At 36.9% G+C, this 26971-nt stretch overlaps 1 long non-coding RNA gene across 1 annotated transcript; it reads left to right on the forward strand.

The window, feature by feature from the left end:
* The first annotated feature begins 983 nt into the window (after positions 1-983).
* On the forward strand, positions 984-8749 carry LOC117077915. The gene is made up of 3 exons (XR_004434868.1): positions 984-1114; positions 1664-1701; positions 8499-8749. It is a non-coding gene; the product is annotated as an uncharacterized LOC117077915 (long non-coding RNA).
* Positions 8750-26971: the final 18222 nt, after the last annotated feature.

The following is a 26971-nucleotide window of genomic DNA, read 5'->3' on the forward strand; positions in this document are numbered from 1 at the left end:
TTGTGGTTTTATCTGCCTCTGGTCTTTGATGATGGTGACATACTGATGGGGTTTTGGTGTAGGTGTCCTTCCTGTTTGATAGTTTTCCTTCTAACAGTCAGGACCCTCAGCTGTAGGTCTGTTGGAGATTGCTTGAGGTCCACTCCAGACCCTGTTTGCCTGGGTATCAGCAGCAGAAGCTGCAGAAGATAGAATATTGCTGAACAGCGAGTGTACCTGTCTGATTCTTGCTTTGCAAGCTTCCTCTCAGGGGTGTACTCCACCCTGTGAGGTGTGGGGTGTCAGACTGCCCCTAGTGGGGGATGTCTCCCAGTTAGGCTACTCAGGGGTCAGAGACCCACTTGAGCAGGCAGTCTGTCCGTTCTCAGATCTCAGCCTCCGTGTTGGGAGATCCACTGCTCTCTTCAAAGCTGTCAGACAGAGTCGTTTATTATGTGTGTTTACTATATTAAATATATATTTATATTATATATATAAATATTTGTTATGATAAATCATCTGCAGAGGTTTCTGCTGCTTTGTTGTTGTTGTTGTTGTTTTTTAGCTGTGCCCTGTCCCCAGAGGTGGCATCTACAGAGACAGGCAGGTTTCCTTGAGCTGCTGTGAGCTCCACCCAGTTGGAGCTTCCCAGGGGCTTTGTTTACTTAAGCCTCAGCAATGGCGAGCGCCCCTCCCTCCAGTCTCCCTGCTGCCTTGCGGTTAGATTGCAGACAGCTGTGCTAGCAATAAGGGCGTCTCTGTGGGCGTGGACCCTCCCGGCCAGGTGTAGGATATAATCTCCTGGTGTGCCCTGTGCAAAGCACAGTATTGGCGTGGGAGTTACCCGATTTTCCAGGTGTTGTGTGTCTCAGTTTCCCTGGCTAGGAAAAGGGATTCCCTTCCCCCTTGCTTCCCAGGTGAGGCGATGTCTCGCCCTGCTTCAGCTCTCGCTGGTGGGGCTGCAGCAGCTGACCAGCACCGATTGTCCGGCACTCCCTAGTGAGGTGAACCCAGTACCTCAGTTGAAAATGCAGAAATCACCAGTCTTCTGTGTGGCTGGCGCTGGGAGTTGGAGACTGGAGCTGTTCCTATTCGGCCATCCTGCTCCGCCCCCCTGAATCTTGATATTAGTGATGTAAGTTCTCCAATTTTGTTCTTTTTCAGACTTACTTTTTCTGCTGTAAGTTTTGCGTTTTCATATACATTTTAGAATCACCTTGTCAATGACAATTTAAAGGCCTGCTGCTATAATGATTGAGATTGTGTGGAATATATAAATGAATTTAGTGAGAACTACATCTTAATAAGATTGAATTTTCCCAACCATGATTGTGGTATAGCTTATATTAAAATTCAGGTCTTTTAAAATTTGCTGAATCTTGTATTTCTTATGTTAAATTTTTCCCTAATCTTTTTTTTTTTTTTTGACTTGGTGCTATTGTAAATGGAATGGCTTTCTTGCAAATTGTAATTTTAATGCATGTGACTATAATATAGAAATACAACAGATTATAGCAAATTGATTTTGAATCTTTCAACCTTGCTAAACTCATTTATCAGATTTAATAATTACTTTGTAAAATCCATGGCCTGTATTTTTTAATAGCAACCACGTTGTCTGTGAATACAGTTTTTTCTTTTCAATCCTTCTAATTTGTTTATTTTTCTTGCTTTATCACACTAGCAAGAAGCTTCAGTACACTGATGAATGAATTAGTGAAGGTAAGCAGTCTTGCTTTGTTTCTAATGTTGGAGAGAATAGGATGGTCATTTGATATTTTGCCAATAAGTATAATATATTTGGCAGGTTAGGAATACCACAAGTGTATGTGCAAATGTTCATACACATTCATGTACACACAACACACACCCTTATAAGACAAAGTTATGTTCACTTCATAGTTTACTGAGAGCTTATATTATGAATGGATATCGAACATTATCAAATGCTTTTTTTCACTTATGGAGAAAAAACAATAAGGATTTTATTCTGTGTTCAGTTAATACGGTGAATCATATAAATTGATTTTCAAATGTTAAACAAATCTTTTATTATGAGAAAAACTCTAGTTATAATGTATTATATAAAACACATATAATAACACTGTATTATATTACATTATGTGGCATATATTATATACTAAACATGAAGATATATATATACAAACAATATATATAAAATAATAAACATATAAAGAATAGACATTTGAAATTCAGAATATATATCTAATATAGAAAATATATATCTAATATTATGTTTATATTTTGAAAATATTCTATATGTTCTATATCTAATATATAATATTATAAAATATATAATATATAAAGATGATATGACACGTATGATATATGTTTATATATTAATATTATATATTCTTTTATTATGTGTGTTTACTATATTAAATATATATTTATATTATATATAAATATTTGTTATGATAAATCATTGGAAACAATATGGGTCTAAGCATTTTGTGCATGAAAAATTTTGATAAATTCAGCATATTTAATAATTTAATGGTTTGTAGATTTTCTATTTCATTTTCTGCTACTTTTGCTGAATTGTATTACCAAGGAATTTGGCCATTTAATAGAAGTGATTAAAGTTGTTGGCATAAAGCTACTTTTATGTTGAGTTATTAGAATTTTAGTGCTTTAGGATCTGTGTGGATAACCCCTCTTTTAATTCTGATATTGTTAATTTCTGTGTTCTTTTTTATTCTTTAATTATTCTATGCGTTTATTATATTATTCTTTGCAATAAGCAATTATTCCTTTATTAATTCCTTCTATTTTTATACAATTTATTGCTGTTCTTGTCTTTATTCTTTCTACCTATTTTTGGCTAATTTATTTTACTATATCTATCATTCAATTAAAATAATAAGTGATCCAATTCCCTACTAACCAGCAAGATTCCTGCTGAGAAATTTGCGGATAATATAACAGGCATTCCTATGTATATTATGAGTCATTTTCCTCTTGCTGCTTTCAAGATTATCTGTGACTTTCAACAGTTTGATGATGATGTATCTTAGTGTCAGTCTCTTCAGATTTATCTTAACTGCAGTTTATCGAGCTTTTTGAATTTTTGTGTTCATTTATTTCCTCAGATTTGGAAATTATTAGCCACTGTTTCTTGAAGGTTCTCTTTCTTTCTTTCATCTCCTTCTAGTACTTCCAAATGTATATTCTTCCATTTAATGATGTTCCATAAACACCCAGTCTCTCTTAATTTTTATTCATTCTTTTTTTTTCTCCTCTGCCTCAGTGATTTCAAAAATTCTTATTTTTGAGTTTGATGATTCTTGCTTCTGTCTGGTCAAGTCTCTATTAAATTTTTCAATTCAGTCATTGTGTTCTTCAGTTTCAGAAGTTCTCTTTGGCTCTTCACAGTTTCTATCTCTTTGTTGATATTCTCATTTTGTTTATCCATATTATTTGTTTACAAACCACAACTTCGTGCATCCTTTTTTAACTCTACTCTGCTGTGCAAACTGGGGCATTCTCTCAGGCAGAAAGCTGCATTAACACAAAGTTCACCCAAAACATTTCCCTTCCTTCAAGGGTATACTCACCTCCAGTTGATCTATTTTTTTCACTCTTCAGTGCCTTCAATTATTTCTTCTTATTTTTTTCTAAAGTTTATAGTTGTTATCTGCAAGACTAAGATTACACTGATAGTCTTTTCTATCATTATCAAAACCATATTCCCCTTCCTTCTCATTTTGATATGTTATAACATGAATTATGGTTATTTCAAGTACTTCAGATGAAGTACATAGTCTTATGAAATTAAATGTGACTAGTATAGGGACTCAGAGACAACCTCCCTGACCTTGCAACAATGAACTTCAATTATTAATGACAATGAGTTAACTGTTTAAGAAGGGTGGGGATGGAGGTTACCTGCCTTTCTGACAGGAGGAACAGCATGTACAAAAGCTGTAGTGGGAGAAATGGTATTCTCAAGGAAGTGAAAAAGGTTGGTGTGGCTAGAGGAGAAAGAATGAAGAAAGAAAAAGGAAAAATTGTCTGGACATACTCACATTGGCTCAGACCATGCAGAGCCTTATAGCCTGTGTAAAGTAATTTGGTCCTTATTTTAAGAGTAATGGAGAGCTATGAAAGGATTTTTAAACACAAAAAGGGCATGATGAAATTACTATTTTGTAAAAATTGTCCTAGCCACGCAAAAAAGAATGGTTATGATAAGGAGCAGGAGTCAAGAACAAAGAACAGACAGGAGGCTATTTTACTAATGGTACCAATGAGAGTTGAAATAGCTTAGATTAGCTGATGTTCACATTTTGAGGGACTGCGCAGATTTAAGAAAACATTAGATAGTTAAAATGTTAGGACTTGAAAGATAATGGTTAGATGGATAAATATGACAAAAGAAAATTGTTTCCCCTCATGTGGGTGTGATCTTTGTATGTTTTCTTTGATAATGTTATTCTAAAGATATAAAACATTGTCTTGACACTCAGGAGGTCAAATTAATGAATGAAATGTTAAATCCTATTTCTGTTGCACCACTGAATGAGTGGCATGACATTCCCTCCAGGATAAAGAACATTGATAACACTGATAAAACATTTTTTAAGTTGTGGTTTTGTTTTGATTTACTTGGAAAAATCATTAGTCCAGCGTTGGATATGTTGAGTTTGGAATAGGTTTTAAACATTCAAGTAGATATATGAAGTTGGCAGCTAATTTCAAGATTGTAGAGTTCAGAGGAAAGCTCTGAATTCATGTGCATACTGGAAATCATCTTCATTCAGTGCTAACAGAACCCAGGATAAAAATGAGATCCCTTAAAAAGTATGCAGTTGGAAGAAAAAGAATGCTCCAAACTAAGTCATCACTTAATCCACCTTTTACAGGTTAAATAAAGGAAGAAAAAATTCAAGAAGATTAAGAAAAAAGAAACATAGGAGTAGGAAAAAAATCCAGGAAAATGCGGTATTCCAAAAACCAAAGAACTAGACATTTTTTTTTTTTTTCGAAAAGGGTTGCTAATTATAAGACAAGTACATTGAAGACTGTGAAAGTATCTATTAGGTTTAGTTGTGTGGAAGTATTGTCAGTATAAGTGAAACCTGTTTTCATCTCTTTCCCCAGTTCTTCCATGCCTCATGCTATTTTATTTTCTAAAACAGAGTTGAGGCTCAGGACACACCACCTCAAAATATGACTATAGGAGGCCAGAATATGCTACCCCAAAATAAACTTCTTTGGCACATTTTCAGCATGTTATTTTGAGGAATTGCAGGCATAGGAGAAACTATGAAAAGCTGCCCTTTTATAAAGGAAATGTACTTCAATAAAGGACATCTATATTAGTAAAAGTATCTGTATCAGGAAGCAGCCTGCTCTGAAACAACTGTTATTACCTGAGAGACATTTTATCTGTATGACAAGACAACTGTTATTTACAATACATACCCTCCCCTTACTTTCCCCCAAAGCTTGTCTCTACAAACCCCCAAAGTCCCAATCCCCTATTTATTTTTGTAGTTCAACATGCTATATAAGCTTCAATCCTCCGGCCTTTCTTGGAGTCTCATATTTTTGTGGGACTCTCATGCATATGCATGTAATTGAATATGGTTTTTCTCCTGTGAATCTGTCTTATGTCAGTTTAATTTGTAGCCCAGCCAAAGAACATAGGAGAGTGGAGGAAAGTCAATGTTCCCTCCCCTTCAATGGAAACATGGTTAAGGATAAACACATGCCAAGTCTTTAAAAAGTTATTTAAGTATATATTTTGAATGCATTAAAATATTGTTTAAAATTCCTGTTGAAAAATAGGTATTTTAGGCCAAGTGCAGTGGTTCATGCCTGTAATCCCAGCACTTTGGGAGGCAGAGTCAGGTGGATCACCTGAGGTCAGGAGCTCAAGACCAGCCTGGCCAACATGGTGAAATCCCCCATCTCTACTAAAAATACACAAATTAGCTAGGCATAGTGGTGCGTGCCTGTAAATCCCAGCTACTTGAGAGGCTGAGGCAGGAAAATAACTTGAACCTGGGAGGCAGAAGTTGCAGTGAGCCCAGATCGTGCCTTTGTACCCCAGCCTGGGCTACAAGAGTGAAACTCCATCTCCAAAACAAAAAAACAAAACAAAACAAAACAAAAAAGGTCCTTTATGTTTTAAAAAATGATTACTTTCTGGGGTGCTTTCAGAAAATGTCAGGGGGAAGGGGGACAGGGCTAGATGGATCATGCCTGGAATCCCAGCACTTGGGAGGGCAGAATGGGAGGATCGCTTGAAGCTTGGAGTTTGAGATGAGCCTGGCCAACATAGTGAGACCCTGTCTCTACAAAAAACTTAAAAATTAGCTATGTGTGCTGGCTAGTGCCTGTAGCCCTAGCTCCTGGGGAGGCTGATGCGGGAGGATTGCTTGAGCCCAGGAGTTTGAGGCTACAGTGAGCTATGATTATATCACTGAACTCCAGTCTGGGCAAAAGAGTGAGACCCTGTCAAAAAAAAAAAAAAGAAGAGAGAAAGAAAGGAAGGAAGGAAGAAAGAAAGGAAGGAAGGAAGGAAGGAAGGGGAAAAGAAGAAGGAAGAAAAGGAAGGAAAGAAGGAAGGAAGGAAGGAAGGAAGGAAGGAAAGAAGGAAGGAAGGAAAAGGAAGGGAAGAAAGGAAGAAGGAAGGAGGGAGGGAAGGGAGGGAGGGACAGAGGAGAAAGAAAAGAAAAGAGAAAAGAAAAGGTTTTGAGAGGGACCAGTGTTTCTACTCCTTTTTTCACCGAATATCCACTCTATAACGTCATCTCTTTCCAATCTCTACCAATACGTCTTTCTCTCATATTGTCAAGCTAATCAAGGCTGGTATATAGAGAGGTTAAAAACATTTGCTCAAAATCTATTTTTATAGTTTTCTCAGCTCGAAATCAGCTATACTCCATCTCTGGATTAGAATGCGTGTGTACTTGTGTGTGTGTATTTAATAAAGAAGTTAGTATTTGAAGAAATAGCCAATAATTAAAGAGGTCTATTCTCAATGGGCTAGAGATATCTTACAAGGCTTTGGGAATCTTAAGATCCTGTGGTGAAAATGTATTATAGAAATATTTTTATTTTGAAAATCTGCAGAAGATGAACTTTTTACTTCAACCTAGTTATTGATAGCTCAAGAAGGCAATTATATATTTGAAATTTACATGGCTGTATATAATGAGGAATAAACACCTCTTCAACCAGGAAAATGTCTTAATAGGATGAAAGAGGATAATATTAATAGCAACTAATATTTATCTTGCTCTTCATAGTTAATAAAGTGCTTTCACAAACATTATCTTGCAGATCTTCACAACATCTCTGTGGGGAAGGTATTACAGCAGGTCACTATTATTTTAATCTCTGCATGAAGAATCTGAGGCTCAGAGCAGTTAAATGACCTGTATATAGACCAAGAAGGAAGTGGTAAAGACAGGACAAAATAAATACCTTCTGAAATTCTATGCCTCTTCTACAATCTCTACAAGTGCAAGTCTCGTATCTCCTACAATCTCATATTGCCTCCCTGTGGAGAGCCCACAGAGAGAAGCCAAAAGTTCTAGCCTGAGAGTAATGACAATACTAACCTTATCTACGGAGTTTAGGTTTCATGGGGCCTTTCCTATAACAGACTCTCTTTTGTTTCTTCCATTGGCCTAAAGGGTTTGTTGTTGTTGTTGTTGTTGCTATGATGGTGGTGATAATCTAGTCTGAGAGCTACTGAAGTAGCTTAGGTACTTACCTGATGAGGTGACTCAGAAAGGAGGGAATGACCCCATTTCACAAAACACTCAAAGCTGTGGGCTATTCAGTAAAAGTGGCCTCCCTCTCATCTTCCTTACTCTCCTGAATCTGCCTCTGCTCCTTTGTCTTATTTTCTCTTCAGTAGAGGAAATTTTAAAAGTAGCTTTAAAACTAGGACAAGTGGTAGAGGCATGTTAGGAACTTCTTTGTGGAGCTGTATCAGATGTAATTTCAGTGCAGATTTTTCTAAAATAAATTGAAGGAGGAACTTTTTCTTTGGTTAATGTAATCATGGACTTCAGTACACCAAAAGTGAAAAACAGTTTTAAAGAAGAGTGGCCTTGTTAAAGGCTTCAAAGCTCTGTTTTCAGGTGATAGGGGCTCATCTTCTAATGATTGTCTGTGGAAACTCACTAAAAGCACTGTCCATGTGTCTTAACCTGGTTTTCTTGGGAACCTGAGATGAATGTGAAAGACGTATTCTCTATTGCTTTATTAGGGAGAGGGATTCCAGGAAGTAACAATGATGGACAAGGGGAAAATAAAAAGCAAGGTGGGAGAGTTAATATAAAGATTTGTTGTCCAATAGTCTACCACAAGGTGTCACTGATTGGGCAGTCCCACGGGAATATCTTCTGAAAAACTGTACAAACTGTGTATCAACACAGTCTCTTCAGGAGAAAAAGGAAACTGTTTCCACTCCAAGTCTCTGCTCTTACTGGGCAAACACTTCCCCTATAAGTTTTTAAATCCCCAACACTTTTCAGTTGCAGATATGTGGGCCCAAGTGGAAATTCACAGCTTCTGTCTTCAGTATCGACAAGGAAGGCCCAACCTGGGAGGCAGGAAGAGGACAGTGTGGATGTGAGAGAAGGCACTGTCAAATGATACATGTGTGAAGTTAGCAGCCACATGACTACAACTGCAACAAGAAGCAGATGAGACCAAAATAATCTAAAATGGTTCATAAACCGTACGTGATAGGGCCAATTGTAAACCAAAAATAAAATTCTCAGCCCTCCAACAGACTGCATGGATCTCTCCTCTCAGCCAAGGGCACTCCAAAGTCAACCTGAAAAACTAGTCCAGGCCATGATGGGAAGGGGGGCCAGATATGATTCATTCATTATCCCTCCTTCCCTTTGGAATTCAGACACAACTGACCAGCATTAACATTAAAACAGAGATCTTAAGACTGACAAAACAGACTCTTTGTAGCAATAAGATACCAAATTCCAACCTGGTTCTAGCATAGCATCACGTGTTAGACAGCAGACCTTGAAAGAAATTGAAGTACCTTACTCCAAAATATATTCCTTTGACATATTTTTTAATGGCCCTAAAAAGCTGGTAGCAGGCTTCATCTGTATAGTAAGAACTTTGTTCTCAACAACCCCTTATCTTAGTATTAGAAAATCTTTGAATAGACCTATGACCTGGAAGTCCCCACTTCAAGTTTTCCCACCTTTCTGGACCGAACCAGTATACACCTTACATGTATTGGTTGATATCTGCTTGTAATTTCTGTCCCCTTAAAATGTACAGAATCAAGCTGTAACCCAACCACCTTGGGTACATCATGTTCTCAGGACATCTTGAAACTCTGCCTCAGGCCTTGATCACTTGATATTTGGCCCAGAATGGCCAATTTACATCTTTTACAGAGTTTGACTCTTTTTTTCAACATCACCCAGTACACCACGCTGATTTCTCATTATTCTATTATATCAGACTGCATGGACCAATGTGGAATCTCATTTTTGTGAGAACCCGATGCCTTTACTTTTGTCCACTCTGTCTCCAGGTCTCCTTCTAGACATTGGCCACTTAAAGTCACTTAGATGTAAAGATTTAAGGTAAGATAGTTATTGATGTATACTCAAGTCTCTGCTGCTCCATTCAGCATTGAGGCTGTAATTGATGCCCATCCTCTTCCTTCTCTACTTCTTATTCTAGATCTCCCTCATCCTCAGCCAGCAGTTGGCTGGTCTGTGTCACTTGCCTAGTAAGTTCTAAGTTCTTAGTTATCTTTCTGAGCTGTGGTTGCTGCTATTGTTCATTAACTATTGTCACTGGATCTGAAATTAGCATGACAGTTCCAAAAACTGTCATTCCTGCCTACATTAAATAGCAGAAAACATCACTCCTCATGATAAACCAAATTGATTGGTCCCTTATTACATAAATTCCTTTCTTTGCTGGCTGATCCATTGTTTTAAGAGCCAAAAGAAAGCAGGTGGTAGATACAGTTTCGAGTTTATAATAAACCTTATTGTGGCCTCTGGAAGAAGTGTTTACTTTTCTGGGAACCAGAAACTCTTAACTTGGCAAAGCCTAAGATTGCAGTTACAAGCCTTACAAATTGTGTAATTGGGGCCAAGAGGAGGAATGGTGAGAGGCGAGGATCTTATTTCCTTCCTTTAGTTCCCAGATGAATATATATATTTCCAGACAGAGCATTATATATTAACCTTTCCTCTAAAAGAAAAAGGGAAGGAAGAGGAGTACATTGTACATTATGTAATTTCCAATTATATATGCTTTGTGGTTGCTTAGCTTTTTTTTTTTTTTTTTTTTTTTTGCATTGAAAATCTGAATCAATCCAGCTTGGTTTGGGGTTTTTGGAGTTTTGGGGTTTTATGTTTTTTGATTTTTTGTTTGTTTTGCCTGATGACTGAAAAAGAAGGAACATAAGATAATGTAAGTTGTGTTTGTGCACACGTGCACATGCACATTTATCTATCTTTCTATCTATCCAAATGCCAAGTCAAAGAGTGTCATAGTCTCTAAATGTTGGGTATCCAGTTCCTCCTACTCGCATAATTCCAACTTAAAACATCCTGTGCTTCTGGTTTAGTTTCTTTTCCTATCCACACCCCCACAGCACTTTGTTGTGATATCATAGTCTAAACTTACAACCTGTCCCTGTTATTTAAGGAATTCCCCACACACATCTGTGCATTTAGCTTAAAACAAGCTGTAGGGATTTTTGTTGGTGCATGTTGTGTGGGTTTCCCAAATGGAGTCTTATTTTCAACACCTACGGCTTGCTCAGTCCATTCTGATGCTGGGATGGCTTCCTTCTGTGAGTAAATGTCAGTGAAGTGCTCCAGGCAAAGCTATTGCTCTCACAAAGCTTATGAATCTAGTTTGTTCCAGGAATAGACCCCCTATGCCTACATGCAAGTAAACATTTAGGTCAGGTATATTAGCTAATCCAGCTTTAGGAGATTAAAAGAATTGACTCTTGCTGCTGAAGTCTAAAGGACAAGCTTTGCCTCACATTATAATGCTTCACCCAAACCAATTATAAAAATTTTTTTTGTGTGTATGTACAGGCATATAGTAGGTACACAAGAAATGTGTATATATAATTTTATTATACAAAAGTTCATGGGATCTACTAGGAACCAGGAACTGTGCTAAGAGTAAGCAGAAAAATACATAAATGTAAATAAGACGTACAAACTTGTGAGGGTGATAGGACATACCCAATAAACATGATGACCAAAGACATAGTAAGGTAACTAAGAACCAATGAAGAGTTATGTGCTTCGAATACCATAGCAGATGTAAAATTCTTTTAAATTCTGAAGCACCCTAACATGTAAGTTGGAGATGAGCAGACTATCCTTGGGTAACAAGTGGGTCAACATTTGGCTTTGGGGCCATTATCTCTTTCATTCTGTGTTATTTTTCCCTGCAGTAAGCTTTGTTTTCAAGAGCCATCAAAATCTATTTCACTGTCAGAGTTTCATCATACACTTTTGGGAGAGCCAGTTTCTTTCTGAGGGGAGTAGTTTCACCAGCTAGCATACTGAACGTCACCTTCCTGTATTTGTACATTTCAATATTCTCTTTCTTCTTTGAAATTACACAAAAACATACATACATATATATATATAATAAAATAAATATAATTAAGCACATATAATAACACATTTTTCTCAAGAGAACTCTTTCATGGAAACATGGTAAGAAAAGCAAATTACCTATGTTGAATTGGAGAAAGTGCCAGAGCCTGCCTTACTCAGCCCTCTTTCTGCTACCCTCACTTCTCTGAGTAAACTCTGTGAAGCCATAATCTCATAACCTGTTTTAAAATCACTCTATTATATAGCCTTTAAAACACTTCAAATTTTGGCATTTGCGAATCTGAGACTGATAATGTCTATATGACCCTATGCCTTTAGCTGCTCAAGCTTACAGTCAATGGTAGAATCAGTCTTGTGGCAGAGTTCCCAGTCTCCCAGGCTCCTCTTCGCATAATGCTCTGCCTACTCCACTAATTCTCCAGTTTTGGCAATGGAAACCCTGCATGTGGCCTGCTTCAGATCTCTGATACGGAAATGTATGAGGTATCAAGTACTTTTAGCCCCTGAGTTTTCCCTGGACTTGGTTTAGCCTTCACCTCTGGCTCCCTGGTCTTGAATACTGTGCTAAGCTAGAAAATCCTGCTGGTTTTTCCCGAGTGACCTAGTCTCAACAACTAACTTGCATGACCAGTGCATGAGCTGGGCCTTCTCTAGCTCTCTGGCGGAAAGTATTTACACTAAAATCTTTAACAAAGTGTTCTTCTCCTAAGTGTGTGTGTGTGTGTGTTTTAAACCATAACAAGGAAGAAAACCTTAGATTAATTTCTGAACTGCACAGCCTCAAACTAAAGCAAACCAGAATTGCAGGAGGAAATGAAGGAAACAGAAAAATGCAGCACCTGAAATCTGACAGCTACCACCTTTACTGAGCTGAATGCACTGGAATTACCAGGGAACAGCCAGAAAGAAATAATAATGATAATAATTCAGGAAAGGAAAAATAGGGTGTTTTTGATCCTATTTCTTTTTGATGCAGGCTGTGCGTGGAAAAGAACTTGAAAAAAAATTTTCTCTTGCTCCACCTCGTGGTGGATGCCTGCAACATAATAATTCTTAAGCAGTTTCTTCCAAAACAAACGAACGAACAAACAAAACAAACACTGTGGATCTCTTTGCACGCCTTAAATAAAAATTATCTGAAATTGAAAATTGAATTGCAAATCTTTTGCAACTGTATACTTATAGCATAAGAATGGAGATATCTCAGGTGTTCAGTACAGCAGCACACTATATTACAAATTATAGTTTAAAAATAATTGTTAAGACATTCTTGCAGTGCATATCAACAATTTTTTGGCACATGAGGAGCTTCTGCCCCATAGGAATAAGTATGTCTGAAACATTTAAAAATGAAAGAAATAAGAAGAAAGAAAGAAAAGATGAAAGTAATGAAGGAAATAAAAGAACAGAAAGAAGGAAGGAAGTTAGGGAGGGAGGGAATGAATTTTTAGAAATAATCAGGGGCTGATTTATGTGCAATATGACTTTTTTCAGAGTTCATAACGGGGATTGTGTGCTCCCCTACTCCCTAATTCCTGACATTTTTAAATGGTTACTACGGGTCTTTCTTTAAATGATGTTCTTTTCTATTGGCACATGTGGGTCAATTTTCTCCTTTTCTGTTTTACTCAAACCAAAAGCTGCAATTTCAGCAATTTGTCCCTTAAAGAAGAGGCTGTTTTTTGTTACAACAGTACCGTGCTGTGCTTCAGCAATCCATAACACACCCACTGTATGTAGTCTCATAGGAGGCATTGCAGGGCCAGTGTCTAGCCAGAAATGAGAACCAGAAATGAGTACCAGAGATTATTTGTTTTTGTGGTGTGACTAACCCACAACCTTCTCAATTCCAACTAGTTTTGTTTGTTTTCCTGTAACTTCGTTTTAAATCTATTTCCAAATCAGAGACTGCCCCTCACCAACAGAAGCTTGTCTGGGAAAATTCTGCAGAAATTCCTCTCAGATTTGAAAAAATAATGGATTGGAAAATCATTTTTTGGCCAGGGTTCAGCAAAGAAAGTTAGGAATTGGCTACCAACATCACAAGACATACTACTATATACAAAGGTATTGGTGTGTTGAGATAGCTTATATTATTCGAGGTAAAGGTCATCTAGGGGAATCATATGCCTGCATTTCGGTTCTTTTTTGAAGTACTTACCCTGGGCAATAGGAAGCATGGGAAGAGTTACAGAGATCCACTTCCTTGGGCAGGTACAGGTCTACAGCCATGATAGACACTCACTGTGAGGAATGTCAAGTGGTGCGTATGTATATGTGTGTAGGGGAGGTTGATACTTGAAAGAAACCTCCTGAACCATTCTAAGAAGTCCAAAGTATGATAACAAGTGTGGATTTATCCAGATGACATTGGGATAACATTACAGTGTGTTAAGCAGGGAAATTGCATGATCACATTTATATTTTATAACTACAGTCAAGCTTCCATGTGTAGAATCAACTGGAGGAAAGCATACTGAAAGCATGAAGACCAGCTAGAAACATATTCAAAAGTCCAGGCAAATGATGGTGATATGCCTAACCTAGTAGGATTATAGATATTGAAATTGGCTGTATTCTAGAGATACTGAGAATAGATAAACAACAAGACTTGGAAATAGCTTGGATATCTCAGTGATGATAAACAACAACTTAGAAAATATGGTCTTATTTCAGATCTTATTGTGAACACATGCAACTGTTTGCCTGTGGATTTGTGTTTTTCTGACTGTAGGCACATATTGCGTCTACACTCAGGGAAAACTAGAAGTGCAATAGTTATTGCCCCAGAAACAACTCTCAACAAATGGCATAAAGAAAGCTGACAGATCAATACTCCAGTTTCCTCTCACTTGATAATATACCCATAAACTCTGTCCCACTAGAGTTCTAGGGTTCCCCAGAAGGATTTAGCTCCAGTTACCAATAGTGGTAAATGACTTCATAATGCCCCCTGCACTAGCATTCTTCCATTTCCTATTTTACTTCCCCACTTCCTCCTTATTCCCCTATCAGCATTTCTTGGGAAAACTTGAATATTTGTCTTAGCATCTGTTTTGGATAAACACAAATGATGAAAACTTTCGCTAGAAAGGGACGATATTGGGGTGGACATGAAGAACTCACATTTGGGAAACATGAGATCAAGATACTCTATTCAGGTGGTTGTAGTTTAGTCCAGCCCTTAGGCTCTTTCTGGTGTCATGTTAGAAGACTGCTTCCAGAGGCCTCGTTTCTGAAGCTATGAGCTAACAAGTGATCATCTTTGGCTAATAGTCTTTTTAGACATCGAATTTGTTCTTCCACTGAGTGGTGCATTTGTTTTTGATTACGTCCCTCTGTTGAATGAAATGTAATTGTATTATACAAATTGCCTTAATGAATATGTTTGGTATCACGTTTAGCTTGTTATTTCATTTAGCTAGGGTAAAATATGGTACTATAACCTGAACTATGTTCCTCAACATTTATCAATGGAAGCCTTGACTGCCAATGTGACTGTATTTGGAGTCAGGTCCTTTAGAGAGGTAATTAAGGTTGGGTGAGGTCACAAGGTTGGGCCCTCATCTCATAGAACTGGTGTCCTTGGGAAAAGAGGAAGAGATACCAGGACTCTGTCTTTTTCTGAATTCTGACAAAGGGAAAAAGCCACGTGAGAACACAGTAAGAAGTCTGCGAGGCACGAACTAGGAAGAGTTCCCTTACCAGGAACAGAATCAGCTGGCGTCTTGACTGGGATGTCTACCCTTCAGAATAGTACAGGGAGAAAATAAAGTTCATATGAAGCCACCCAGTGTGTGGTGTTTTGCTATGGTACCTTGAGCTAATATATATGGGTACATTAACCTTTAAATTAATGTCTTTGCTACTTATTTCCAAACTTCAATATTTTCCTTCCTACATTTTAATTTTCTTTGTTCATAATGTTCTTTCTTAAGAGAATGAATTTTGGACCCAGACCATCTGTTACTTTGGTCAAATTCCTTAACTTTATTTGAATACATTTTCTCAAATATCTGAGGATGATGATACTAATACTTGCTTCTCCGTCAGATGGCTATCTTCAAAATAAGCCCATCGATTATAATAAAGCCTGGAAATATAAATATTTCCTTTATTATTGCTGTATGTTTTCAATATTCTTCAGTATCTTACGTGAATATTTTTTAGCAAATTAAACTGAACCTTTCTCTTCCTGTCTTATTTTTCAGACATAGCTTTTTCCTGTCTTCGGTTCCACTCCTTCTCTCGAATTTCTTCTTGCCACACACTTCTTTCCCCTGGGTAGACAGAGCCTCACAAGCTCATCCTTATTTTTCCTCACAAAGGGTTGTCAAACAGACCATCCATTGAGATTCCTACTGGATCAATTGACAATTGATTCAATTTGGTCACTAGGCAACATATTTTAGGAAAAGAATGTTGTGAATGCTTTTTTTTTGCATTTATTTTCCAGGATTAAAAGCTTCTTCAAATAATCTGCTTTGTTCTAGGATCCATGAAAGCTTAAAATAGCACTCACACCATCTGCACTTGCTTCCCCTTTACACCATAAATTCCTTCTAAACATATACATCCGTGTCAAGTTGGCATTGATATAGGATGCAGATTTATGTGTTTAGAAGTAATGTCAAGAAAGAAAGAACATTTGGAAAGATCATCAAGAAAGATAGGTTGTCAGAAAAAATAAATAAAAAAAAAAAGATAGGAAAAGTGATGAATGTTAAAACACCCTCTAAGAGTTTATCAGTGTGAGTTAGCTCTTCATATTCTCGTAGTCCATTCTAGAATTGGGACCTTCTTTTCAGGCTATTTTTCGACAATGGCCACTGGAGGGCATTGCCAGCCAGCAGTGAGGGAGGTTTATAGCAAGTCCTTAATGGGGAAAGTTAAGGCATAAAGGTCAGATGTGGCAATAGCGTCAGACAGCAATAGGGCAAACATGAAAAACTATAACTATGTGTCTCACGGCAAGATTTTGCTGGTACTTAGACAGGTCTAAGAAAGAGTTGTTGAAATATGGTGGGTGTTTGCCCTAGATTTTATTTTCCCTTCTCACTGTTAACATTGATGTTGTCATTTATTTACAGCTCAATGATTGCATGGGCCTCATATCATTTGATCTGTATGTTCCCTAACAGTTTGGTCTAAATTGAGTTTCTGAAAATTTGAACCTGTTAATGAAGATGGCTGATCTCCATGAAAAGATGGCATAAGCAGGTCTCTTCAAAATGGGAAAGGGTCCTCTAGGAAAGCAAAATATTACTTTAACATGTGAACATACCTGCACATTTCTTACTAAGTTGATTTATAGTGTGACACATCAATAAGGTACTTGAGGCTTGATTCACTAGACCGATATGCCACCCAATTGGACCAGTGACGAAGCACGAATTAGATCTCCAACAGTCATTTAGCTTATTCACCACCTCTACTCAGGGGGCCAGTGATGCTTCCTCTGATCTCCTTGAAACTGTGCCCATGTGAAAGCCCAGCCCCATGTTACGTTTCCATTCTACCTTCTCTTATGCCATGGAATATTCAAGTCGATATTCTTCAAATTTCAAGTCTATGGGGAAAGGGTGGTATTTTTAAATTCTAATTTGTTCTAGTGTGCATATGTGTGGTTTGTTCATGTAAACAGCTTTGCCTGTAACCTCAATTCTTGGCAAACCAGCGTTAACTGACTGGTTTTACACTTGGTATGGCTGAATGGGTACTGAGACTCAGCTTGCCTGAATTACAAAGACCATCAAGATGTTCTAACCTCGTGTTTCTGGAGAAGTTTTCAATTGGCTTTTAGCACTATACCCTCCTGGATTGCCTCTCACATCAATGACTACTTCTTGTCAGTTTCCTTTACTTTCCTCTCTGGTGTTGGAACAGGAACATGCCCAGAGATCAGACATTGCACCTATTTTCTTCTGGTCCGCCTCATTTTCATGGTGATATCCTCCAGCCTCATGACTTTCAAAACCACCAATAGGCCAATGATTCCCAAATTTGTATCTCCACTCTGCATCTCTCCCATATACTTCAAATTCCAATTTTCAAATGCCTACAATTCTACTTGAGTGTCTGATAGATGTCTCAAACTTAGTATGTTCAAAACCAAACTGCTGATCTTTCTTCTAAAGCTTAGTTTTCCCTTCTCAGTTTATAGCAGCTTGTAGTTTTCTGTGTGAAAAGGGCTATATAAACCAAAAATAAAATTCTGAGCCCCCAACAGACTAAATGGACTCCCCTCTTCACCAAAGGGATCCCAAAGAAACCTGAAAAACTAATTCAGGGCATAATGGAAGGTGGGGGAGGGGATCAGACGTGCGTCATTAAACCTCTCTCCCTTTGGAGTTTGGGCACAACTGACCAGCGTTAGTAATAAAACAGAGCTCTCAAGACTGACAGAACAGGCTCTTTATAGCAATAAGATACCAAATCCCAACCTGACTCTGGTACAATGTCACAGGACAGATAGCAGGCTCTGAAGGAAATCGTAGTGTTTTACCCCAAACTATGTTTGTTTGACGTATTTTGAAATGGCCCTGCAAAGCTATCTCTTGTGGGGAAAATTTGCATTCTGTAGAAAATCTTTTTCCCTTACTAGGTTTTTTCTGGAGAGGAAAATCTGACACCATTTGAGGTCTGATCAGAGATATTTACTATCTATTCTCCTTGAAGCCTGCTACCAGAGCTTCATCTACATGACAAGAACTATGGCTTCCCTTCAGAATTTTTTATGGTGACTGCAAATGCTTTAGGCAATGCTTAACTCTTTCAACCAAATCCACTTATGACCTGGAAGACCCCACTTTGAGAAGTCATGCCTTTCTGGGCCAAACCAATGTTTACCTTAAGTGTACTGATTTATGTCTTTGCCTATAACTTCTGTCCACCTAAAAGGTATAAAACCAAGGGTATACAACTCAATCCTGGGGCACATGTTCTCAGGACCTCCCGAGCCTATGTCATGGGTCATGGTCTTTAACCTTCAGAAACGAAACCTCTAAATTGACTTAGATTGGTCACAGATACTTTTTGGGTTACAGCTGGAATCGTTCTTGACTCTTCTCTCTCATACCTTACGTCAAATTCATAATCCCATCTATAATTAAATCCAGAATCAACAATGCTCACCACTTAATTGGGCTTTAAATGTCATCCCTTCTCTCAGATTATGGCAACAGCCTCCTTGCCTCTACTATCAAGTCCCGTAATAACATGGCAGAGGTTCTACGTAGATTATAAACCTTCTTCTTCCCTATGTATATATAAGCAGGACAGGCCAGAGAGGTTTTCATGGGAGAAACACACATGTTGGGGGGAGATACTAAGGACACAGATGGGGAACACTGTCATGGAAATGTGAAGGGTGATCTATATTTAGCTGAGATTGAAAAGAAATCTAGTTGTTGACAGAGGGATGAATGTCATCAAACTGGCAAAATCTGAATGAGTTAAGGAAAATATTTATTGCTTGCAGAGATAGAGATATTTACAGCTTACAAAGTGTTTCAAAGTGTTACTATTTCACTCAGTCTTTACCCTTCTGTACTAATGTAAGGAGAAAGAGATAAAAAGAAAAAAAAAAAAACTGGGTCTCTAGAAGGTTAAGGGATATTTTTCGAGGTCATGAAGTGTGAAATTGAGCCTTAAGTCACAGGAATTTCTAACTGCACCTAGAACTAGAGGTAAGTTTTCCACTGGCCCACGGCAAAATAAGAAAAATAGGAACAATGAAGTAAATTTTTCATAAAGCTAAAAGTATTTCATTCAAAGAGGTATTCTTTATTTTGAGATTATATTCTCTTCAATCTTTGATGTCATAATGTTCTTTATTTTAAAACAATAGTTAGAGTATTTATAAATGTCTTAATTGGGCAAAATAAAAATGCGTTCTTAAATTTAAAAAGTGTAATTATCTGTCCTATGCAAAATCTGGGAACTACTGACCTACACTCATGTCTCAAGTAAGAAAACTTGAGAACCAGGTTGCATTCTCATTAACGTGTTTTCTTCTAGTCAGTCCCTGGCTTTTGAAACTGCCTATTTTATTATATCTATTTAAAGCAAAGCAAAGGAATAATTCTAAAGCAAGAAGGACTAAATGGGAACCTTCTGTGTGTGTGCTTCATGTATGATCTTCCTTTCTGGCTCCCTGCTTCCATTTAGGAATTGAGACTATAAAAATTTAAGTGTAAAAAAATTCTTATTATTTTATTAGATGGACAAACAGTATTATTCACATCACTAAAAAGCTCAAAGGAAAAGATGATTACACTTTAGAAAGTTGTCTCTTTTCCTATTAAATTATTGCTGAGTATATGTGTGTTTCTACCTCTTTTTCCCAAATGCTACTGAAATGATGTAATAGATACAAAAATACATCCACAGCAGTGTGAGTACTTGGACAAAAATACCACCATTTTACCAGAGCAGTGAAAAGTTTCTGAACAATAAAGAGCACATTCATTTATTTTTTCAACAACTATTTACTGAGGATGTATTATGCCATTCTAGGCATATGGTATAAATACCCATTTGTTAAAAAGAAATATGTCAGATTATGATAAATGCAATGTAAATAATAGATAAGTTCATGTGATAGAAAAATTACTTGGTGACTGCTCTAATCTGGGTAGTTATGGAAGAGTTCTTTGAGAAACTGATCTCTTAATTGATAGGTAAATACAAAGGAGCTAGCTGTTTAGATATCAGGAAGAAAACTTTCCTGAGAGACAGAAAAGCAGTGCAAGGGCTTAAAATGTTTGGGATCTAAAAGAATGCAAGTGAGGTGATAGTAAAGAGTAGGTTATAGGGGGAAGAAGGACCTAGATTATGTAAGTTTTTACAAGCCAGACAAGGAGTTCAGATTTTATTGTAAATAAGATGAGAAGCAACTGGAGAAATGTAGGCAGAAGAGTGGTATGATGTGATATGTTATTTTAAAAGACAGCTTTGATTAATTTTTGGAAAGTGAAGGTGGTATATAAATTTGGATGAGTTGGCTGTAATTATGGAAAAGTTAATTTACAGTCTATATAAAAGTGTTAAAACTACAATAACTAATAACAAATTCATAGACAGGCCATCTCAAGGGTCATTTATTCAGTGACAGCAATAACATTAAAAACTAGAGCCTTTTAACCTTTTTACTCTGACATTTTTGGTGTCTTGGCTTTGTCCCTATGGTTGCAAGATAGCTGCAGTACTTTCAGATTTTAAATAAAGACATGGCAACACCCATATGTATAAGCTTCCCGGTAAACCTTCACTCTGACCAACCTTTTCTTTATAGCCACAAAGAGTTATGATTTACATGTACAGATTTATCTTTACAGCAATAAAAATTTAAGTTGGAGTGAAAAATTCTTCATTGGCCAATATTTGCCAATTAGGATTTCAAATATGAATAACTAAGAAAGTTGTACATCAAAAAAGCAAATAATTAAACTCTAAGTCTTAAGTTAGGAACCAGAAGAACACTAGATATAATTATTGTCCTTTAAATTTTTTTGAGGATACCACATTCATAAGAATGATCAGACTGTTTTGAAAAGAAAAATAAGACTTCAAAAATAAAAATACAAATGCAGAAAAAAAACCAGATGGGCTAAAATAGCAGAATGAACACAGCTGAATACTAAATTTCTAAACTAGAAGGCAGAGCCAGCCCAAAAAAAAGTGGATATTTTTGCAACCCACAGAAATATAAAATTTTAGTAAATTTTAAAAAGTGAAAAAGAATAGAGATCAGATTTGTTGACCGTAATGTGATGACAGTGAGAAATTAACAGCAAAAGGGTAGATAGATGAAGACCATCCACGTGAAAAAGATAAAAAGAAGACAAAAAGCAAAACTTTGGTTAAAGAGGGACTGAAAACTACAATTATAGGCAGTTACATGGTGTGCCAGCTATGCTGGCCATATCTCTGAGACATGTTGATTATTTGCTGAACATACAATAACAGCATATATGAAAATATGTAAGATTAGGCCAACACAGTATTGAGAAGAAATTATGTTGCCATAAATATATTAATTAAAAAATAAAAATGACTGAAAGTAAATCAACTATGCATTCAACTTGAGAAAAAAGAGACAAAACACACCTAAAGATAAGGTGGAAGTTACCGAGCTAAGAAGCACGAGAGTGTGTTCATGGGGCCAGGACTGAATGAGGCTTACTTTGTTATTAAATCTTCCTCACTGACGTGTCACCTTAAACTTTCTCTGTGCTACAAGACCCTTTTATGCAATAAAAACTTTGTTTTTGAAAGTGATACTTAGCTAAATTTGTCCAGAAATATTGTGAATAGTAATGAAAAGGTAGGTCAAAGTGGGGTAAAATAGAAACAAATATTTCATCCATAAATGAATGATCACTAGGGAGTAAATGTCTACTCAAAATGTACTGTGGGCTCAGAGATGAAGTGTGAGTTGGTCCTACAGATGCCTTACCTATGGTACTTGGCCAAAAAATGAGGGTGGGAATGAATCATACTAAGTGCAAAAACCAGTAGCAAATGACAAGAAGCTTGAGATGTCTAATTTCAGGAGTATTATGGTCAGAGTCATCTCATGATACCTAATATAGCTTATTTTAGAATGCTTACTAATAACAACGTGTTTTTCTTTTTTAAGACAGGGTCTCACTCTGTCACCCAGGCTTGAGTACAGTAGTGTGATCGCAGGTCATTGCAATCTCAACCTCCTGGGCTCAAGTAATTCTTCCGCTTCAGTCTCTGAAGTAGGCATGTGCCACCATGCCTGGCCATTTTTTTTTTTTTTTTCATTTTTTGTAGAGATGTGGTCTCACTATGTTGTCTAGGCTGATCTCAATGTCCTGGAAGATTCTTAAGTGATCTTCCTGCCTCACCCTCCCAAAGTGCTGGGATTCCCAGCATGAGCCACTGTGCCCAGTCACAACTTAAGTTTTATAGTACTTAGTCATAGTCCTTATTGTTTATAGAATATGATCATTCTTTTTGGACTAGGAATTAGTTCCTGTATGGAAGTTACTATGAAACAAAATTGTGTTCAAAGTAACTAAAAACATTCTAAAATCTAAATTGTCAGATGGTAAGGTGGCTTCCTTGGTAGTTGACAATTTTTCTGTCTCTGAAAACATTAAATAATGGCTAGCAGATTGCTTATAGGAAATGCTAGAGAGGAAAATTATTTATTGAATGGGATGGGGAGAGGGGTGACCCCAAATTCCCTTTACATCCTGACATTTTAGAATTTGTTTTTTGGGTGTACCCCACTTACTGTAGATATATCAAAGGGGTCTTTGACTAATTAGCTTCCAAATAATTTTGTCTACACATAGAAAATAGTTCGTCTTGTGTTTTCTAGTCATTCTTAGCCCTTTCAAAGATTCTATAGTTTTAATCAAAAAGAAATAAATAATGTACATTGCTATGGTTTGAGTTTGTCACCTCTGAAACTCATGTTGAAACTTACTCCCCAATGTACCAGTATTAAGAGGTGGGGCCTTTAAGAGGTTACTGAGTCATGTGTGCTCTGCCTTCACGAAATGATCAGTCCATTCATGGATTAGTGAATTAATGGGTTCTCACAAGACTGCGTCTGTTATAAAAGCCCGTATAGCAAACTTGACTCCTCACCATGTGATGCCCTGCCTTGTTTTGGAACACTGCAGAGTCCCCACCAGCAAGAAGCCCTTCACCAGATACACTTCCTTGCCCTTGGACTTCCCAGCCTCTAGAACTGTAGGAAATAAATTCCTTTCCTTTACAAATTACCCAGTCTCAGGTATTTAGTTTAGCAAGAGAAATTGCATGCCTTTATTGAAAAATGGTTGTTCCATATACTCTGTACTTTCCAGCAATAGCATTAAATGATGTTGCACATTTTGAAGTTGGAACTTCTTTTAAGATATTCTGCTCAGGTTCTGACAATGAAAACAACGTAATCCTACTCATATTATTCCTGCCTCATCACCAATGCATTTAAGGTACCAGGTATGAGTGATGTTGCTTTGACTATTATGGCAAATCCAGCACAATAGTTCACATTAACATGGTGACACTACAGGATCATTTACATAAAAACAGTTAACATTTGTTGAATGCTTTCTACCTACCAGGCATTATTCTAAGTACTTTACGTTTGCTGGATCATATAATCTTCAAAACAGCACTATGATGTCGATGCCAATTTTATCCTAATTTTACTGATGGTAAAATTGAGGCAAAGAGAAGTTAATATACTCAAAAGTCACAAAACAAGTGAGAGAGAGAGGGAACACAGATTTAAACTCAGAAAGTTATAAATTCCAATCATATGCTCTTTTTTTTTTTTATCATTTCTACATTAAATGATGTAGTCTATACTAAGGAGAAAAAATATTTCAAGAAGAGGAGAGTAAAATAACAAGGGGCAGTGAGATGGAGTGGAGAGAATATTGTACTTGGAGTCAAGACTTTGTATTTCTCATTTTGATATGCCTCTGTTTAATTTTTAGTGGACCATTTAATGACTGATTCTTATCTATAAAATGCAAATTGACTGCATGCCTTTTGATTTAATACTCTTTGTTTGCCTCATGCCAGACCTTTCACAAATCACCTTCACATGAATGATCTCATCTAAGCTTGACAGAAATTTTCCAAGAAACTTGAGGTTCAAAATAGTGGAGGCTCCCACGTCCACTGTCCCACCCACTTTGTTGCACAGATGGTAAGGATCTTCGGACTCCAAAGGCAGTGTCTCTTCCTCCTATATTCTGCTGCCCTATTTTATGTATATAAAAGCATTTTTTAAACTGTGAAATAACTTTCATAACTAAAGTGGCATTCAAAGGTGGATTGGTAATGCTTTCAGCAGAAGCAACCTGCAAAGAAAGAATAATTTTGGGATTTATTTGGAGGAGCCAGACTAGTTTACATGAAAATCACATGCATTCTTAATTTATTTTGTTTAAGTCTCAGAACAAATGCGAAACTGATGGAAGAATGCACTGCTTCTCTGTGCTCCGGTGAATTCCTCATTTTGTAGCATCAAATGATAAATGTTTGAACAGCTGCAATTATAAAGTTAAGAAACCATGCAACACAAATACAAACACACACACAAGTACACACTTTTTTTCTGTCCAGCCTTGTGGGTTGGAACTGTGCCACAGAAAAGAATCCATGGGTGACAAATTTATTTTTATTCATTATGCTGAATCCCTCGCATGGCATAACTTTCTCTGTGGGAGGTTTACCTCAAGAAGGGCAAAAAAAAAAAAAAGAAAAAAAGAAAAAATGTGGACAAACCAGCTTTCTTGATTTATTGTCTTGGAATAGTTTCTGAGATATTGTTCTCCTTCGGGTACAAGCTAAATATAAGCTAAATATTTTTGCAACAATTGAGGATTAATGGGAAGGAGCTGATGGGTGGAGACAGCTTGGCCTTAGTCATTGTACAAATCTTTAGTTTCCATTTTATCTTTGTATACTTAAGCAGCTGAATAGAAGGAGTTGTTATTTCTTATTTAACTTATTTTAAGCACATGTACTCTAAATATATACTATTATGCAGGTGAGCCTGTGTGTCTATTTAACTCGTATGCAGTCATTGTAAACTCTTTTATTGGTTATATATTTGAAATCTGAGAACTCGGCTCTTGGTGTTCTGGGAAGTACATGAAAACTTATAGTGGGCTGAACTTCCTTGTTGTCTGCTGAAAATGAATGAATGGGCCTGAATCTGCTCCTTGCCTATTTACTGAGATGTACGTAAATCATACAATATCATGTGGGACCGAATTAAGAGAATCGTAGAACGTCAGATTTGGAAGAGACCTTAGATCACATTATCACAATTTTATTGGTCAGGGAAACAAAGCCTCCGTGGGTATTATGTGAATATGGGATTTAATGTAAAAATTAGACCTCATCCAATACTGTAAGAACTGAAAAAGTGAAGGTCTAGAGGTTGAGTTGGAAACACCAAGGAAAGGTCACTAATCATTCAGCCTTTAGGCATTGGTGTGAGTGGACAAACGGAAGCTTTCATGAAAATCCAAGAAATTTAAGGACTACATAAAATTTGAACAATTGTGCTTTTGATATATTGAAATTTCACTACGTATCAGGAACTATGCTAAGCATCACACATCTTGCATGTCTTTTTCTTAGTGATTCTAGAATTATTTTTCAATTATTTATACATAAATAAATATGAAAATATTTACGTAGAAAAATTGAGTGAGAAACACCAAAGACTCTGTAAGAAAAGCCACATTGTCATCAGAACAAGGATCCTAGTAGAAAATAGTTTAGGTAGAGTCTTTAGATCATAGTATATCTTTCAGCTTCCTTTTGAAGTTATAAGAATTTCTTTTGGAGAATTAAATGGGAAAGGTAGTGAATGAGCCCAGGGAAATAAAGAAAGCTCCACAGTCTGGCATCTGACAGATCTGTAAAATGAGCCGAATACTGGATATCTGGCATGAATATGGTTTGAGAGTGGGATGGTTTGATTTGTTTTTTCTTCTGAGCTCACCATGACCAACTTCCAGATCTCAGAAAAATTTCAGTATGGTAGAGTGAATGTCCTCAGCTGACAACAGTGCCTAGAAGCAAGAGTGGGGACTTCATCAGCATATGGTCCAAGCTGATAGTAACCTGAGCCAGGTATCCCAGAGCTGAAGGATTCTTAGTAGTAATAGCCATTAGCATGTCTGTTTCTTGGGTCACACTGCTTAATCTAACTAGTTGCTGTTTATGTCTATTCAATTGTCATCTGGAATTGCCCTTCAGCATGACCCTGAGGACTCCGCTTACTTGTCTCCTGTGTTAGATCCCCTAGATCCTGTATTGAAGTGAAACACAAAATCAGAAGCTTTTTGAGCAATGGTTCATGAACTTTATGTTGCAAACTAAACTAAAATGTTTTTATTATATTATCAGATGTAATTTTTAATTAGTCTGGATTAAAATTTTAGGCTTTTTGTTATTTAGCTTACAATTTTGACGGCATTGCGCAAGTATTGTTTTTTGAGAACTCCAAAGACACTTTGAATCCCAATCTTATATGTGATATCTAATTTTATTTTCTCTTCCCTGGAAGGCTGTAAGATTTTTCTCTTTGCATTCTATGTCCTTGTATTTCCTCAATTTGGATGTGTTTTATTCCTCTTATATCAGTTAGCAGTATATATTTCAGGAAATTTTTTCCAACGTATTTTGTAAGTAATTTCCTTTTCTTTTTTTGTTCTCTTTCTAGAGGTCCTCTCACTTATGTGTGGGACCTCCTGAACTCATTCCATAATTTTTAATATTTTTCCCCATGTTCTATTTTCTCAACTTGCTGTTTTCTTTTCATCATTTCCTGAACTTGATTTTTGGTTTTT

This window comes from Trachypithecus francoisi, unplaced genomic scaffold, assembly GCF_009764315.1.
Source record: "Trachypithecus francoisi isolate TF-2019V2 unplaced genomic scaffold, Tfra_2.0 Lachesis_group0, whole genome shotgun sequence".
NCBI lineage: Eukaryota > Metazoa > Chordata > Mammalia > Primates > Cercopithecidae > Trachypithecus > Trachypithecus francoisi.